Consider the following 20554-nt stretch of genomic DNA (forward strand, 5'->3'; position numbering starts at 1 on the left):
TTTGTGTTCAGAATGGTATAAAATATATAATCCATTATTGTGCTTCCTTTCTTGTCCTCAATCCTTAGACATAACAAAGTATAGGGCGCTAAAGATCAAGGCAAAGCCATATGCGATTGTAGAAGGTAGATTGTATTGGAAATATCCTACTGGAATTCTATTACTATGCTTAACAGAAGATGAATTTATAGAAAGTAACTGCACACAAGATCCTTCAGGCTGGATTTTATTGGCCTACCTTATTTGGAGATACCTATAAGTTTGTTAGAAGTTGTCAAAAATGTCAACTTTTTGCCGAGAAAAAGAGATTAGCTCCTTTACCTCTAATTCCAGTCTTCATGGAGGAGCCTTTTAGACAATAGGGATTGGACTTTGTTGGAGAAATCAATCCACCTTCAAGCAGACAACACAGATGGGTTCTCACAACAAAATATTACTTCACCAAATGGGTAGAGGTAATTCCTACTAAGAGAGCATATGATCAGATAGTGATGAAATTCCTAAAAGAAAATATTTTCAGCAGATTTGGATGTCCCGTTAAAATTATAACATACAACGCTCAAGTATTCAACTCAAGTAAGTTCATTACTTTTTGTGAAAAATATAATGTTATTTTGTCTCATTCGGTAGCTTACCACCCTCAGGGAAATGGACTAGCTAAATCCACTAACAAGACTTTGATGAAGATCCTAAAGAAAACCATTGGAGAAAATCAGAGAGATTAAGAATCTAAGTTGAAGTTTGCTTTGTGGGATGCAAGAGTAACTGCAAGATGATCTATAGGGAAATCACCTTTTGAATTAGTATATGGAACTCAGGCTTTGTTTCCAAGTCACATTTTCAAACCAGTGATTGCGATGATTCAGGAGGTAAAAGAAGAGCCAAATTCTTTGGTAAGAAGAATGAACAAAGCGGTGGAGCTTAGCGAAAACAGAGACAAGGTAAGGGACAATTTGATTACATTTATAAACATTGCAGCAATGATATCAGTTGGTATGGAATCAAAACATTCTAGCATCTAGATAAGGAGAGAATGATGAAATTTTTAGTGGGACATGTCAATCCAAAATGATGAGGATTAGCATGCGTATCATAAGGAACATGGATTTTCTTCCACAGGTGTTGTTTGCATCTGTTCTTTGGTGAACACTTCTTGGTCCCACTTAATAATGTTCTCTTGATTTTCATAATGTATTTCGACCATAAAATACCTTTATGATATCGGACATCACAAAGAATCTATTGTAACATATTTTCCTACACTTATCATTACATGTATATTTTTTCCAAATCCTTTTTAGAAACATTATCCCTCCTATGAACTTTTTCAAGAAAGAAAAAAATAGGAAGAGAATTGAGTTAATATACACATCTTTTAATGTAGCATAATGCATATGTACCTCACTATTACCAAAATAAAATGCATATATGAATATATTGTCTAGTCCCCTACCGACTTCTTTCTGTGTCCTTTGGCTATGCCCATAGCCCATGACAGTCGTGACTTAACCTTTGTCCATTTTCAATTAAGGCTATGAGTTTGGAATGTTCCAATGAACAATGATACTTTGCACCCTTGCCTCAACATAGCCAGGGCCCAAATTTTCAAAAATTTAGCATTGTTACATTAACACTGTTTGACTTGGTTTATTCCATGGTGTAATGGCTATTGTAACTTTTCCTTGACACAATGCACATGGATCAACTCCTTTATCGAGAATCAACTCAACATGTGGCTCCTTCCGTGGGACACGAACTGATGACCAAGGAGTGACATCCCCTATGCCATCATCTAATTCCCTGCAAATCCCAGTGAATGCCCATACCTTTTATGCTTATGCCCAGATCTCAACTAGACTTCCCTTTTGGTGCCCTGAGATCTAACTCTTGCCACTACAACATCCTTCTCACCACGAATGCCCCATTCTTAAAATGTCACATCGTGCCATCTGCGCTTTCCTTAAATTCACATAGGCCTGTGCGGGATCTTGGATCTCGACCCAACAATTGAGACTTGACACTGTGCCCATATCACAACAAATTTTCCCTCGGTTGTCTAATAGACGTCAGCCTAATGTCATGTCGGTACTAGCCTCCCCCTAAGGACTCGACACTCCAACTCCTCAAGCTTCTCCCGCATGGTCTTGCTACCTGATGGCAGGGTCCAGGGTTTGCCTTGGCGCTCGTCTCGGGTCTTTGCATCTTCCAATGCCCATAGTATAAAGGGTGATACAACTAATCATGGTAGTGGTTTCCGTCTATGGACTCGTTTCTTAAGAGGCCGCCGTCCCAGTGGGAAGTACCCTACACTAAATTTTATTTTTGTGGATACGAGCAAAATCCACTTGGTGATGAAGAGTCTAGCACTCTATTACATAACTTCTCCATGATTATATAATCCTTGGCCGATGATCACATGATCTCGCCCTCTTGGCAGACGATCACGGGGTCTTGCCTTCGGTACCTCACGTAGGCTGCCTCTCCTACCATCGTACCAGTGCCACAAGCTACCAACCTCGATATCACAATCTTACTGATACCGTGAATCATATTGGCCTCCAAATCTATTCAATTTGAATGCCCGACAACTCACATAGCGCTGAGTGATGGATTTTCTCCCACTTTTCTTTACTGCACGAAGAAGATGAGATAGTTCCTCCATTATCAGAACCCTCACATCGATCTCTTCTCCAAGCCCTTGATCTTCGAATGCGCATATGAAATCCAAAGCATATCAATATGGACGGTGAATTGTTCGATTGGTGCTTTGTGGGTCTTCAACTTCAAACTTTCCATAATTCCATAAAACAAACAATGGTCCCATGGATACTTCATAGGGCTCTAAGAGCTCATTTTATATGAAGACCAAGGCATAATAAATGTGGAAAATCATTTCGATAAGGATAAGCATCAATATTTATCCATTGAATGCACCGTCTATTAACTAATTGATCTTGCCAATCTAAAAAATACACGCCACCCCTGGTTTCCAAAAATACGATGTAAATATGGATAACCCTTATCTAAATAGGACGTGGTTATGGGATTAAAATAAGGATAACACTTATCCATAGTAATATTTTAAGGCGTGTCAATTCGAATGATCGTTATACATTGAAGTCGACATTATAGATCGGAAAGGAAACATCAGTCACCACTCAATTTGACAAGACACGTTTTGTATTTTAGAACATATTATCACAACCTAATGTGCCTTAAAGCTCAAAAGCATGGGATTTTGGCAAATCTCCAGAGCTAAAGCACCGCTTGTAGTCACTCGATACAACGATTTCACATGCCTGCTCCACATGGGGACGAAACTATGGCCTGGCAGAAAAATGACACGTATTTATAACAAAATAAACGATTTCTAAATGAATCAGTAATATCGAAGGCCGAGATTCCTCCCTCATCCTAGTAATTGAAACATCACCATATTACTTCTTGGTTCCAGGGATGTTTATAATGGAAATGTGGACGTCAACAATTGTCTCTCTTAGCAAATTAGCTTGGATTGGAGACCAAGTACCTCAATACAAAAGATATTCCATTAATCCTTACCGAAACTTTTGTTTTCCACAATCATTGACCTATATGAAATAATCGGTAGCTTGATGATATTATTATATGCGACATTCGAAGGGAAGGAACCAAATATGAGGAATAATATACATGACAACTGAGTGGCTTTTGGTGTATGTATGATGTCATGCAACTCATAATTGTGTTTCATGTACAGAATTCCATCCTTTCGGATAATATGTCCATAATGTATTTCCACATTTTTTTGAGAAGTTATAGAGGATCCCCCAATAATTCTAAACTCTCAACAGGTTACATCCATATTGGATCATATAGGAGAAGCTAGCCATGTAGGGGATATATCGATGAAGAAATAATTGGGAGGATGCATTTAATTGTTTGGTTGTAGCCTCCTTCGACCATATTTTCCCTATGATCTTCATGAACCAAATTACTTGCAGTCAATGAATGATTTATATATGAAATTTATCTTTGATAGGAAATCTTTGATTCTGTTATATGATTTCAACAGAATCCAACTCCGAAATTATCCATACCTTCACATGTGATAGGAATTCGATTGTGAACAAGTGAAATTCAACGTCTTTTCATCATGTACAATCTTATCAAGAGAAGTGGTGGATATTTTGACCAATCGAGGATGCCTGGTGTATGTGGATGTATTAATGGCCTATGCCTTGGATTAAATTCATACGCTTTCTAATGTAATGTAATAGATATTTTGTTGGACTTTAACCCATAATTCCTTGGTAATTATGAAACACAATTCATAACCCATTCCAATTACATCAAAGTCTCTGTTATATCACCATGCATCCTTAACACTGTCACCCCCAAACCATGATTTTGTTGTCTTAAAATGTCCAAATCCATTGTCTTACATGATTCATTTGTCTTTATAACTTTTACAAACAAAAATGCCAATTTACAATAATTCTCCTTTTTATTTTGTAAGAAAATTTTCAATAGTTGTGTCATGTAGAATATGACATCTTACTTTTTTAACTACACACATATTTTACTTCCCGACCATTGTTTGCCCTCAATTTTAATCAATTTTTTCTTATTAAAATCCACCTAATTTCCATCATTTTACACTTTATACCATCCACATATGACCTATTTTGACCTTATTATGCATATTCAGGCAAATAAATTATGTTTTTCAAATTTTAGATATTTTTGCAAAAATTAGGTTTTAAGTGCATTTTTGGACACGATTAGAAATTCCTGTAATGGCTCCATTGAAGTCATAATTGCAGGACTCCTGGGCACGAGATGAGCACATTTCTAGAAAGCTTGGGACCTAATATTGAACAAATTCCTACTGGTTTGGTCAAACTTGGCTTAAACAAGCTCGGTCAACTCTGGTCAAACATGACCTGTTGTCGAGAAAATCCCCAGGAAATTGGTCAAAATTAGTGATTTTTGGGATTTTTCCAAATTTTGTGTAACTGAATGGGTGGATTTGACCAGGATAGATGGGATTAGGATAGATAAGGTTTTTAGAGACTTTTTAGTCAAGTTTGTTTATTATTTCTCTATTTAAGCCAAGACTATTGAAGGCTTAAGCATGTAGAATTTATGTAATCTGATTTTGAGACTCTTTGAAGACTGAAAGTTAATTGAAGAACCTATTTCATTTCAATTTGTTGTTCATGCTTGGTTGATTTACTGAATTTGTTGTAGCTGAGATTTTTTCAAGTGTGCAAGGCAAGGGTGGAGGGCCCCCACACCAAGCTAAGTGCACTTCTTGGTTAAATTTTCATAGTTTTCATAAATTAGTTCTTGTTTCAAATGTATTTAGATGTGTGATGATTGTTGAATGAATATTGGTTTAATTCTAATATACATATGAAGGGACACACAGGAATTTAAGTTAAATTCCCCTTCTATTTGATCTTGAACTAAAACCGCATTTCATTCACCTTTTCTTATTTGAAGTTATTTCTGCATTTCTGGTTTGAAGCAAAGAATTGTGAAGAAGGACAACCTGGTTCTTCTTAGTTAGGAGCCTCTTCTTTTACATCTTCTGCATCATAAACGATTGTTAATTAGTGCTTTTGGATTTCTCTTCATGGAAATAGTATCGTAGGGAAGGACAACCAGGTTCTCCTAAGTTAGGAGCCTCATCCCACATATTATTTAAGTGAATTAGAAATTACTAAATTAGAGTTTATATTTGTAATATGAATTTCTTTCAATCTTTATATTTCATCTTCTAAAATTGACTACCACTGAAATCCATATATTTTGGACATGCTTCCAAGCTTGCAAGCCTAGATTGATAATTAAATACTTGTGTTAATTTGGATAGTAAATTGACCCAACAACCATGTTTATCTTTCTAGATTCACTTTAGGTCCCTAGAGACTTCTTTGTGTGAAAGAATATAGTATGTCCCAATCTAATTTTCTTATTTTTACTCGGGAAGAAATAGAGAGGAATTTATAATTTTAACCAAAAACCTTTACTTTTTGGAAACTTATTAAAGGTATATATATTAATGTCTATAGAATTATGCCATAGGTCTCCTTGTTTTAACGATCTTATTATGTCTAAACTGATGGAATTTAACCATGTGCGTGGAACTAAATTCTATGCATACACAAGGAATGTGTTGAGCAAGAGTCTATGTGGAAGTAAAGTATGTAATATTGTAGATCCTACTATTATGCACAAGGTGGGGTAGAACGTAGGCTTTATCTCTACATAAGTCTTGAGCATAGCGATGTCATATGAAGAATGCAAACCACAAATATTATTGAACTTCCTAGCTTAGGACCTAAATCTCATTCATAGCTTACAAAGGTCGGTTGGCCCTCAGGCCCCAATATTTGAACTTAGAGCTCCGATACCATTTGTCACATACTCCCTAGGCACAATACTACAAATTCCCTCTATGCTCTACTAGATCCATGATGAGGACTTTTAGATTCAATTAATATACTTACATTCCAAATCAATCCTTAATCATAAATTAAAACTTTGAGAACAAAATCAATCATGGCATTCAACCAATAATATTTGAGCATCCAGATTTCATTTCTATGAGGACTCAACACAAACATTAATGGAATGTTATCATGAATATACTGTAATTAGCATTTCCCTAATCATGATCATAGTCCTATTGGCATAGTTGAAAGTATTACTAACATATATATTATGTGATATGGTTAATTAGCTAAACGAGCCTCAATGGATGAAATTCACCTCATGAAGTGTAATGGAGAGCATAAACAACCCGAATCACAGACTATACAATTTCGTACCTTAAAAATATAATTACTCCTCATACATAGTTTCCTCATGCATAAATATTCATCATTATTCCATCATGCTCAAGAACAAAGATTATTCATGCATCATACACTCACAAATTCGACATCATCAAGAGTCACTAATCATAAGATCGCACCATGCAATTGTAATCATAATTTTAAAGATGTGACAACAAAAAGAGTAAGGGGTTAGATATAGTACATCCCAAGAAATTGAAGTAAACTATCTTAGCTGAAGAAAGTCACTTGGAAAACCGAGCACCACCACCCAACCTAGATCCGACTTCCTCTAGTTCACCCCTGAGCTAAGAGTTCTTGCCATGGAGCAGTTGTCTCTTATTGATCTCTTAAATAGGTATTTAATACCCTCTTTCATTATATGGCTTCCTTTAGCAGCGTCATGCTTTTAGGTGGATATTTTTATCCATTTGCCTAGGCTTTTCACAGAAAAGCTCACCTTTCTCTCTCGCGAGGTTTTTCCTCATAAAAGCTTACCTTTCTCTCCTGCAAGGATTTTATGTTTTTCTTAACTTAACATCTTTCTCCAGCTAAGTAGATTAATGGATATTTATATCCAATCCATTAAGATTATCTAGAATTGCATCTAGAAGTCTTATCATGAAAGAATTATCCATTCCCATTCACCAATGGGATTTTGGAAATAATCTCATCTCTTGGTGTCTCATTCTCCAAGTGATTAAATTATATTTATTTATTCAACAATAAAGTATTTACTTTCATTATTACACATCAAACCTAACTTTTCTTAGCTTAGGTCAACATAGTGTTAAATACAATGGAGGGGTGTTACACTGAGCATGCTAAGAAAACAAAGCATTATATCTACATTGAAGACTTTAGGATCCTTGCTAAGATATATATCTATTGGAAAACACTCATGGAATCTGAGAAAAGATGATGGTTATAAAATTAACAAGAATTGGATCCCTGACCTTTCTTTTGGTTTGGTTTCTTCATGACTTCCTTCTTCCCCCTCCCTTTATACTTTTATTTTTATTTTTATATTGGTCTTAAATTTGATTGTGATTTTTAATATATTATTTATCATTTTACATTAATATTATTTATTAGATAGACATTACATATATTAATATGTATTATCCTTATATTAAAGTTGGATTATTATTAGTTTTTGTTTTTATTTTTCCTTGATTAATTATAATTATATGTATTATTAGTACTTCTTAGTGCATTACAGTTGAGTTATTTTCTTATATATATCATTCCTCATTAAATCGTATTTATTTTTATTTTTATTTTTAAGGGTGGTTCGCAGACATTGAGTGGCCACTACAACCACGGGAAAAGTCCAGGTAGATCAACCCGAAGGGATCTATCTGCTGGCCAAACTAGCAAGGCCTAACCCCAAGGGCTTCGTGGAGATTTGACACCGTGGCATCCTTATAGGAGAGGTACTTAGCAACAGGAACTTGACCAATTGAGCTATCCCTTGAGGCTTATTAAATCATATTTTTATAATAATGTTTATATTATTAATTTATTCTAAAAATATTTAATTATATTTATTCTAAAAAGTGGTGAGCCTAGGTATTGCAACAAGAATGTTGCAACTCCTAGGGCTACCAGCTTTACTTATCAACCTGGGGTTCGTACAAACTTGGAGGTGACAGTGCTATATGCACAAGTAAAAGTGAAGGTACTGCTTGTTGTCACTGCTCATCTGGTAAGAGACCCCAGGGGTTCCAATCCAGACTTCTATAGGGTCAGAAGAAGCTTAACTCTTTGATGGAAGAAGAACAAATATATCTTGAGGGAGAGCTACTTCTACTGCAGTATTGAAGAAAACAACATGTAATGATAAACCACACCATAACCTAACTAACCAATTAAACAACCATGCTAAGCAGAATTGCTAAAACAATCACTAATCCTAAGGCTGCTATCTAAGTTGCAGAAGTAAAGAGCATCAAACTATCCTAAGGTGCAAGCAAAGAAACTAAGCTAAATCGGTTTTCAAGCGGAAAAAGCAGTCAGAGATCGAAATTGGTGAAAGGAGGACGTAGGGATGCAGTAGCGCCTAGGGACCATTGGATCGATCAACGAACAGAAGATGGACGGTGGAGATCTTATCGCGGGGCTTTCTGTGAATAAATGGATGAACATGGTGAATGAAAAAGATGAACAGTGGAGATCGTATCACGAAGGATTAAGTGAATGAATGGATGAACGATGTAACAAAGAGATGAACGGCTGAGATCTTATCACGTGGATTAAGAGACTAGATGGGCGAACAGGATGAATGCACACGATGAATGGCTGAGATCTTATCGCGCGGATGAAGTCAAGAGATGGATGGCAGAGATCGTATCATGGGAAAAAGAAATGTGCAGAAATGATGGAGCGGGTTTCTAAGGCGGTAAGTAGTTTCTCCCGTGCCCTTCAGGCTGTAAGCTGTAGTTTGAAATTTCACGCGATTAGCCTAATTGTGCGACATGTAGCACGAGAAAACCACTTTTCTCACGTACTCTCAGGTGGATAACAATCGTGCACTAATCCATGCGAGATTGCGTAATAGCCATTGGATCAGGCAGGGCTGATCGACGGTGGAGATCGGCCAAGCTAGTTCGTGATCAGGTGAAGCGATAGCCGTAGGATCACGCGGGGCTGATCAACGGTGGAGATCAGCCAAGCTAGTTGGGGATCAAGTGAAGTCACAACCTTCGAATCAGGCGAGGCAAATCGATAGTGAGAACTTAAAGTGCATAAAGTAAGTGGCAGTTAGGAAAACTAATGGATCAGACGGTGATTGTAAAGGTTTATTGTGGATCGGACGACGAGGAAGCGATGCATGAAGAACATGTTGAAGGAGGTTTTTAAAGGAAAACGGCAGAAAAACACAGTGATGTGAATGCGTAACTGCATCAAACTAAAAATTCTATAGCTCATGCGAGAACCAGAAACTTGTGTTTTTGGGGTTGCTGAAGGGTTTCTTCCTCAAGTCATGGTCCTAGAGGGAGGAGATGAGGTCGAGACACCTAAGCACAACCTGATAGTGATCTTTTTCGCCTAGCTAACCTGTAAACTGAAAGAAGGCACAAATGGAAGTAAAATACAACAAATGCAGCTACTCAAGCAAATGAACAGGAAAACCATCAATAATCTATGCTATATTGTTGTAATGAAAGTGCAACTACTTAAGCAAATAAACAATGAAAACCATAAGGCTACTTAAGCAAATGAACAGAAAATGATGAAAATACTTAAGCAAACAAAAAGAATAGAGCTCTATGCTAGAATACATGTACAATAAAGAGGAGCTTTGGCTGCTAGGGTCAGGCCCTAACCCAAGAGCCTCAACCCTCGGAGTTAACTCAGAGCTGGCTTTAACATAACTCATTCTTATTATAAAAATCATGGATTACAGAACAAACTGTCACAAGTCTTGCAGCTCATAAAAAAAGTGGAGTTTTTACAATAGAGTTCTGAATCCTACTGAGGTCCTAAGCCTCTCTATTTATACATTTGAAGTCTCTAACGACTTCCTTCCCATTAGGGAGGCTTGGCCTCTAACTCAAGAAAAACTGGTTTCTGTCCTTTTCACTTGCTCAATTGTCTTCTAGTCTTCAAAGTGATGGTTGTTTGCACTCCGAGCTGGTGGAGGAATATTCAAATGGAGGGGTAGTCAATGAGGAGGATTTACCTCCTATAATTACTCTCCCTTGTGCCATTCTAGTTTTACCAAGGTCTTTACCAAGGTCTTTGCCATAGTTCCTTGCTTTTATCCTTTATAGCTGCATTTTTCTGTGCTTTTATCCTTTATTCCTGCATTACATGCACATTAGACCACAAAGAAAAATATCCAACTCTAACTCATTTCATAAACAAAATATAATCAAAAGCATGCAATAAGTTGTGAGAATAGTTGATTTGACTAAGCTAGGAGGTGAATTAAGGCCAATTAAGGCCCATATAATTACTCAATGATGAGGCTCATAATCACCCCCCTACTGAAAGTGTTTCTCATCCTCTAAGTAACTTAGTCAATGTCCATGTCCTTCATGGCTCTGGTATCATCTCTGACATCCCATGCTTCTGTTGTGGTCTCTTCTTCTTTTTTATAGAAGCTTGCTTTCCTTTCTACTTCTTCCCACTGCCTCTTTTCCTCTTCTTCTTTTCTCCCTTCTAGCATCCCTAGGAGTAGTGGTCAACTAAGTTTTAGGCCTATTCAATTGGCCTTCAACCTTTGCATTGATTGCTTATACATAGGTGTCATGTTGAGTGCCTCTCTCAACCTTTGAGGGAAGTGATATTCTCTGATATTCAAGCTTTGTGGTAGTGTGTTCCATTTCCTTTAGCAGGCACATGTATTATCATCTGTTAGCAGCCTAAGCATATTTTCAAAATGTGAAATTGCTTACTCTTGGAAGCAAGATATCTAGGTGCCAGCTGAGGATCATTTGCCATTAGATTATGGGTGTTGATTAGGGCCATGGGATTTGATTGTTTAGCTCTGATAAAAAAATAGGTTCATTTTTCTCTCTAGCCAATATTCTTTTCATCTCTGCAGCCCTTGACTTCTCATGGTTCATCCATGATGCCAAGACCATTAATTATAGATCTCCTAGCTCTACATTAGGATCCAAAATATTGATGTCTGTGAGGCCATATTGTGCAAGTAAAACTCAGCCATTTTGACCCTATCCTCAAGTGCACTTTGATCACAAAGATCAATAAACTGTCTGTAGTCCTGAAATGGCATGGTGCCCCTATGTGCTAGTGTTTTAATATGAAATTGTAGGCATTGTTCTCTGACGTAAAGAGCATAGGATTTAGCTGGCATCCTACACTGGATGGCCTCCAAGGAGAGGCTGGCCATACATGCTAGCTGGTTTTCCTTGTCCTATAGTTGTCCTCTCTTTTTTTGTTATATTCTTCCTTTTGTTGCTCTTTCTCATCTCCATCAGTTTCTTCCTCTGTTTCAACATCATCCTCCTTGTGTTCTGTATGTTCCTCTGTATTAGTTTTTTCTTCATCCATCTCATCCCTATATAGCTTTGTATCTTCTTCTTCTTGTTTTGCCTCCTCCTCACTAACAGAAGGATTAACATCATAGGTGAGGGTTTTGATGTCATCGTCTGCTGGTAAGTCTCTGAAGACTAACCATTTTATAGGGATCCTGAGGTTTTAGAGGGCATCCTTAATGAAGATTGTGATCAACCCATGGTGGGCCAGCTGTTGGGAATTCCCTTCCTTTACTTTGCTTCTGGAGTCTATGAGTGATTGCATCAAGAAATAGGGTATGTTGAGTCTTTGGTGAACTGGTGTTTCTACCCCAAATCTTAATTCTTCAAGCATTCTCAAATGGTTTCCATAATAACATTGTATCTATGGACTCTTGCATTCTCTTTTGACTTATTAAAGAATTTCCTTTTTGCCACCTTTTCACTTATAAACCAACTACCTCTTAACCTTTACAACTTTTGATCAAATGATGCATATGAGTGAGTGAGTGGGATACTTGTGGTCTTGATGCCATGCTGCAGTTGTCAAAGATCAGCGGTGTTGCTGATGGTCATTCTTCTTCCTCCTATGTTGTCCGTTGATGGTTTATTACCTTTTTAAGGTGTCTGTGACTAAAGATCTGATGTTGTTGTTGCTGCTGTGGAGCGCCTGGATCTAATGTTGTTGTTGTGGAGCTCTTGGATCACCACTTGGCAATGTTTGGTGTCTCCCTTAGAATTTCTTAATCATGTTGTTGGCTGGTGCTATGAGGATGTTGTAATGAATTGACAGAGGGAGTAGGAGTGTGCGTGGATGTAGGGATGATGGTAATGGTTGAGGTGATTGAGTTATAAAACACAATATTCACCTGAATTGAAGCAATGAAGTGAAAAACAATGGGATTGATGGAGGGATGTATGGTAAGGAGTTGAGGAAATGAATATATGTGATGCAGGGTTCCCTTTAGATCTTTTTTTTGCTCCTTGCTCATCTTTTTTCACCCACATGCAAATAAAAATTATGTTTTTTCTTTTATTATATATATATATATATATATATATATATATATATATATATATATATATATATATATATATATATTAAAAACACCTAGGCTGCCTCAGAGAGGTTTTCACCCTAGATATCCGACGTGGGTGCCTCATGGATGTTTTCACCTGAATCCTTATTCTTTTTTCCTTTTTCGATGACCTGATGAGGGAGGAGCTAGAACTTGCTCCACCATCATCATTGTATTATTGATATTGTCAATGAACTCTTGTTTTGATAAAGGCCTCTTGTACATTCTCAATTGATGTCCATTAACTAGCAATGGAATGGCTTCTTCATCAATAATTCTGATTTGCACTGAACCATTGTCATGGCATCTTTCCACCACATAAGGTCTGAGACATCTTGTCTTTAGCTTGCCCTTGAAGTTTTTATACCTTGAATCATATAACAATTCCTAGTCTACCTCTTGAAATTTCTTCTCCTTAATGTGTTTGTCATGCCAGATCTTTCTCTGAAGCTGAACTATCTATGTATATAGGAGGACCTGCATTCCGAATTCATCCAAGCCATTCAAGTGTAACAACCTTTCTTTCTGTGCATGACTAAGATCCAAATCTAGTTGTGCTGTCATCCTCAATGTGTTATATACAAACTCAATGGGCAACAAAGCCTTTTTCTCATAGACCAACTCATAGGGTGTAAATCCAATGGTGGTATTCCATGTTGTATTATAGGCCCAGGTGGCCTCAACTACTCTCTCTACCCAATCCTTCCTGCTGCTGCTCACTACCTTGGTTAACATGTTCTCCAATGCCCTGTTGGTCACCTCCACTTACCCATTAGCTTGTCGATGATAAGGAGTGGAGGTCCAATGCTTGATTTTTTGATGGCTGAGCCGTTCTTCAATCATGTTGGAGGTGAACTGGCTGCCTTGGTCTTTGACTAGCTCTAGGGTACCCAAATTTGTAGAATATATTCTCCCTTGGGAACTTATCCACCTTCTCTTTTGTTGCTGCCTTAATTTCCTTGGTTTCAACCCACTTAGTCAAATAATTGGTGCACACAATGATGTGATGTTTTTTCTTTGAAGGAGGGTTGATAGGCCTAATGAAGTCCATGCTCCACTTGTCAAATGGCTCAAAAGTCACTTGAGGTTGTAGGGGTTTTTCATCTCTTGGAGTATGCTTTCCCATCCTCTTGCATTGATCACACTGACTAAGGTACTTTTTCACATACTGATGAAGAGTAGGCAAATAATAGCCTACTTGCAACACTTGCTGCAAAGTGACGCCCATCATGACAGGTCAAAAGGATTTCAAAGACTTCCTCTTCCCTTACACACCTTCTTAAGATTTGATCTGGGCCAAGTTTGAACAGATTTCCCCCAATCTAGGTGAAGGGGGCGCTCTTTCTGACTATCTTTCTCTTTTCTTTGGAGGGCAAGTTTGGTGGAAACTGTGCTGATACCAAATAGTTTTCTATATCAGCAAACCATGGGGAGAGAACTAAAATAGCAAACAAATGCTCATCTGGTAACTGGTCATGCACCATTCTTTTTTGCAGGTAGATTCATCCTAGGTAGAAAGTCAACAACAACATTTTCCTTACCAGGTTTATCAACAATAGTTAGATCAAACTATTGTAATAAAAGCAATCATCTTATAAGTCTAGCATTCACATCTGGTTTGTTCATTAAATATTTGATTGCAGCATGATCACCATGCACAAATTCTTGATAGCCTGTAATGTAATGCTTAAATTTGTTTAATGCATGCACAACAACTAGGAGTTCCTTTGCGGTCACAGTATAATTCAGCTCAACCTTTGACAGGTTCTTACTAATAAAATAAATGGCATAGGGCAATTTCTCGTCTTCTTGACCTAAGGCTTCTCCTATGGCTTTCTGTGAGACATCACCATGAATATGAAAGGGTGGGGCCCAATTTGGGCCTCTAAGGATTGGTGGAGTGGTTAACTTACCCTTTAGAATGTCTAAGGCCTCTTAACAGCTCTTTGACCATATAAACTCAGAATCTTTGGCCAACAACTCGAACAAAGGAGAGGCCAACTTGCTGAATTCCTTTATGAACCTCTATTAGTATCTAGCTAACCCTAAGAAAATTCTGACATCTCTCTGCTTTTGTGGAGGTGGGACCCTTTGGATGATTGTTATTTTGTTTGGGTCCACCTGCAGTCCTTGCTAAGATATTAAATGACCTAGCACAGTCCTTTCAGTCATTAAGAATTCAAATTTTTCTGGATTGAGAGACAGATTCATTTCAACGCGTTTGTGTAATACTTTCCCTAGGTTAGTCAGGGATTCTTGGAAATTACAACCATAAGGTGTAAAATCATCCATATATATTTCCACAACATCATGCACTAATTTAGAAAAAATACTCAAGACTACTTTGTGGAAGGTGGCAGGAGCATTGCATATGCCAAAAGGAAGGAGCCTATAGGAAAAAGTACCCCAAGGATAGGTGAATGTGGTCTTATCCTGGTCTTCTGGGTAGATTTGGATTTGGTTGTACCCACTGAATCCATCTAGGAAGGAAAAAAACTTCTTCCCTGCCAAGCCATCTAGCACTTGGTCAATGAAGGGTAGGGGAAAATGATCCTTCTTTGTGGCTTTCTTCAACTCCCTATAATCAACACAAATCCTCTACTTACCATTTTTCTCGGTAACTAACACTAAAGGAGAGATCCACTCATTGTATGAGATAGGGTAAATGAATCCTGCATCTAGCAATTTTTGCAGTTTTTCTTTGACTATGTCTTTAAGAGTTGGATTCATCCTCCTTTGTGGTTGTCGGACTGGCTTGCAACCTTCTTTGATGTATATGTGGTGAGTACACACTGAGGGGTGTACTCCCTTCATTTCCTTGTAACTCCAAGTGAAGGCTTCTAGGTTCTCTCTCAACATGTTGCATTGCTTTTCCTCTTCTAAAGCAAAAAGAGATGGATTAATTTTCAAAGTTTTCTCTAGGCCAAATTCTATGGTTTTGACACGGAGTGGGTTGGAATTGGCCGAGCATAATTCAATTGGATGATTGTTATGGGTTTCCCTTACTTCTTCCTCTAATGGTAATGAACTAGGAGTTGGACTTTGGAGCAGGTATTTAATTAAGTCATCCTCATTTTGTTGTCCTCCTCCCATGGTTGCTTCCAAAACATAAAGTTGGGTAGAATAAACCTCATCTTCTTCCTCCTCCTCTAACCATAAAGGTAAATCATGCTCTAGGGTAGGTTGAGCAGGAGGGTATAAGACTAACTATTTGGACATATGCCCATTCTTGATGGTCATATTCTAGCTCTGCAGCTAATGTAAGCATTAGTTGTGGCCAACCATGGCCTCCCAAGGATGAGAGGGTAACCAATAAGCTTAGCCTTAGGCTGGAGAACTAGGAAATCTACAGGGTACTCCCAGGAGTCAATGGAGACCATCATATCCTCCACAATTCCCTTACGGGTGACTATGGAACGGTCTGCAAGTTGCAGAACTGTTGTGGTCTTCCTTAATGACGCTTGGAGGTTGAGCTTGAGCATGGTGTCCTTGGTCATCACATTAATGGCAGCCCCAAGATCAATCAAAGTGTGTGGGACAATGGTGCCATTGATGTGCACATCTACTACAGGGCTTCCAGGGTCCAAATATTTTGGACATATTACCTACCCCAGCATTAAGTCAGACAACTACCCAATGACATTAATGGTAGGGGCATCCCTTTTTCTTCTTCCTGGATGCTTGAATCACTTGTCCTTAATCAACTTATTGTAAATAGGAACATCTTTCATTTCCTGGAGAAGGGGGATCTTTACACATAGATTTTTCAATTCTCCCAGAAGTTCAGTTTCTTCTGGGGTAGGTTGGAGTGGTTGGGTTAATCTCTCAGGAAAGGGTGGATTTACTTTAAGCTTGCTTTCTTCTATTTCTTCCTCAACCTCCCCATTGGGGAGGGAGGTTGGTTATCAGGGAGAATTCTCCCAGATCGTAGGTTGATCTCCTAGATTTCTACAACATAAGCTAGGTATGATGTCTCTCCACTGTATGCTTGTTGAGTCTGCCTATTGTTTGGGTTCAAATTTGGCTGGGCAGGCATATGGGTTTGCTTGGGTGGAGCAGAGTGCAGGAGTTGTGGTTAGGTAGGTGGTGGAGGCAATAGGGCTAGAACATTGTTGAATTGGGGCCTCCACCCCTAGTGTGGGGTATTCCATTGATGTTGTGGCTGAACATAAGGTTGAAATGACTGGCTGGCTGGATGTGATTGATACTGAGATGCATAGGACGAAGGAGGGGGTGTAGACTAGAAAGGATGAGCAGGGGGTCCCCAAGAAGGTATAACTGTGGTTTGGTTGGGGTGGTAAAATGCATGGGATGACCCTTGCATACCCTGGTCTAGGCTCACGAGGTATCCTTTGGTTGATGTAGCAAAGTTTCTCAGTGACACCTTCAGCTCCTTGATATACAACTTTGAGTCCACGTAAAGAAGGGCACTTGTCTGTGGAGTGGTTTTCTTCACAGACTTAGCAAATCTTAATACAGTTCAATGGACATTCATTCCTAGGATGCCTCCTGGTGCATCTAGGAAAAAATATGGCCAAGGCTCTTTTTGCTTCCTCTTGCTTCCTTTTGATGTTCATGATGTCTAAATTGCAAGGCAAGGGTTTGCAGCATATCACTTTTGAAATATTCTAGCATATTTCCAATTTCACCCTTGATGGATAAGTTGGAGGATGATGTACTGGCCATAGGTTAACTAATCCAACCCTTTTTCTTGGCTACCCTAGAATGGTTTCTAAAGACAGTATTAATATCCTCATAGGGTAATTGGTAGACATATCCTCCTGCTATCATATGTAAGGTATCCACAAGATTCTCCCTTACTCCTCTAAGCAGGACCAACTTTAATGGCCCAGGGTCAAGTGTGCACCTAGCCCTTTTGTAACCGAGCTGGAATCTTTCTTCATAGTTTTCTAAGAATTCATCCTGGCCTATGGTCATCCTGAAAATCTCTTCTTTAGTATCCTTTGACCTACAACGGTCCCTATATTTGTTGTTAAAAGTCTGTTGCATCTGAGCCTGAGTTGTGATGCTATCTCCAGGTAAACCCATGAAATAGCGCAATGCTGCATCCTTGAGGGTCGATGGAAACAATTTTAACTTTTTCTCATATGTATAGTCATAGGTTCGTCATATAACAACAAAATCAAATAGGAAAGTTTCAAGGTCCTCTATGGTCAGGCCATGGAAATGAGGTAGAGCAGAGGGGATTATATTCTTTATCTTAGTGTCCCCATTGGTTTCCCTAATGGGGAAGGCACTCTCAATTCTCTCTCTATCTCCCCTGTCATTTTAGTTTCCGGCCATTGGTTCAATAGGAATGGGTTCTTCCTCTTCTTCTTCCCCTGTAGGTTCCTCAAATAGGTAAGGTTTCTCACCTAAAGGGACTTCCAATTCACCATCACTGAAGAAGAAAGAAGGTTGACTGTTGGATGCAGTGGGGGTATTTAACAAGAATTTCTCTGAATTGTCCCTATTCCTACGAGGCGTGAAAGGAAATGTTTTTGGGTTGGTTTTTGTAATATTTTATTTAAAGCTAGAAATTTCTTGCAGAATGGAAAGGAAATCAGCTAATGACAAATGAAAGAAAGGAATATACTAGATTACTTTTATAGAAATAAACTAATGGAAGAAAATTGAAGACTAGAAGTAGAAGAAAAGAAAGTTGGAGACTATAAAATAGAATAAAGCAATAATTACTTCTACTTAGACACCTCCCCGTCAATGGTGCCAAAAAGTGGTGAGCCTAGGTATTGCAAAAAGAATGATGCAACTCCCAGGGCTACCAGCTTTACTTATCAACCCGGGGTTCATACAAACTTGGAGGTGATAGTGCTATATGCACAAGTAAAAGTGAAGGTACTGCCTGTTGTCACTGCTCATCTGGCAAGAGACCCCAGGGGTTCCAAGCTAGACTTCTATAGGGTCAGAAGAAGCTTAACTCTTTGATGGAAGAAGAGCAAATCTATCCTAAGGGAGAGCTACTTCTACTGCAGTATTGAAGAAAACATGTAATGGTAAACCACACCATAACCTAACTAACCAATTAAACAACCATGCTAAGTAGAATTGCTAAAACAGTCACTAATACTAAGGCTACTATCTAAGTTGTAGAATTAAAGAGCATCAAACTATCCTAAGGTGCAAGCAAAGAAACTAAGCTAAATCAATTTTCAAGCGGAAAAAGCAGTTGGAGATCGAAATTGGTGAAAGGAGGACGTAGGGATGCAGTAGTGCCTAGGGACCATTGTATCGATCAATGAACAGAAGATGGACGATGGAGATCTTATCGCGGGGCTTTAAGCGAATAAATGGATGAATGGGGTGAATAAACAGGATGAACGGTGGAGATCGTATCGCGAAGGATTAAGTGAATGGATGGACAAACGAGGTAATGAAGCGATGAACGACTGAGATCTTATCGTGTGGATTAAGTGACTAGATGGGTGAACAAGATGAACACACATGATGAATGACTGAGATATTATTGCGCGAATGAAGTCAAGAGATGGACGACAAAGATCGTATCGCTGGAAAAAGAAATGTGCGAAAATGATGGAGCGGGTTTCTAAGGCTGTAAGTAGTTTATCGCACGCCCTTCAGGCTGTAACATGTATTTTGAAATTTCACGTGATTAGCCTAACTGTGCGACACGTAGCACACGCAAACCACTTTTCTTGTGTGCTCTCCGGTGGATAATGGTCGTGCACTAATCCACGCGAGATTGCATGATAGCCATTGGATTAGGCGGGGCTTATCAATGGTGGAGATCATCCAAGCTAGTTGGCGATCAGGTGAAGAGATAGTCATCGAATTAGGCGGGGTTGATCAATGGTGGAGATCGGCCAAGCTAGTTGGCGATCGGGTGAAGCGACAACCGTCAGATCAAGCGAGGAAAATTGATGGTGGGGACTTAAAGCACATAAAGTAAGTGGTAGTTGGAAAAATTAATGGATCAGAAAGTGATTGTGAAGGTTTGTTGTGGATCAGACGGCGAGGAAGCGATGCATGAAGAACGTGCTGAAGGAGGTTTTTAAAGGAAAATGACAGAAAAACACAGTGAGGTGAACGAGTAACTGCATCAAACGAAAAACTCCATAGCTCATGCGAGAACCAGAAACATGTGTTTTGGGGGTTGCTGAAGGGTTTCTTCCTCAAGTCATGGTCCCAGAGGGAGGAGATGAGGCCGAGACACCTGCGCACAACTTGATAGTGATCTTTTTTTCCTAGCTAACCTGTAAAATGAAAGAAGGGACAAATAGAAGTAAACTACAAAAAATGCAGCTACTGAAGCAAATGAACATGAAAACCATCAATAATATATGTTATATTGATGTAATGAAAGTGCAACTACTTAAGCAAATAAACAGTGAAAACCATAAGGCTACTTAAGAAAATGAACAGAAAACGATGAAACTACTTAAGCAATCAGATAGAACAGAGCTCTATGCTAGCATACATGTACAATAAGGAGGAGCTTTGCCTTTGGGCCCTAACCTAAGAGCTTCAGCCCTCAGAGTTAACTCAGAGTTGGCTTAAACATAACTCATTCTTATTATTAAAACCATAGATTACAGAACAAACTATCACAAGTCTTGCAACTCAGAAATAAAGTGGAGTTTTTATAATAGAAGTCTGAATCCTACTGAGGTCCTAAGCCTCTCTATTT

The sequence above is a fragment of the Pinus tabuliformis genome, chromosome 2_2, assembly GCF_031772625.1.
Source record: "Pinus tabuliformis cultivar Carrire ecotype Pingquan chromosome 2_2, CPIR1, whole genome shotgun sequence".
In the NCBI taxonomy this organism is placed as follows: domain Eukaryota; kingdom Viridiplantae; phylum Streptophyta; class Pinopsida; order Pinales; family Pinaceae; genus Pinus; species Pinus tabuliformis.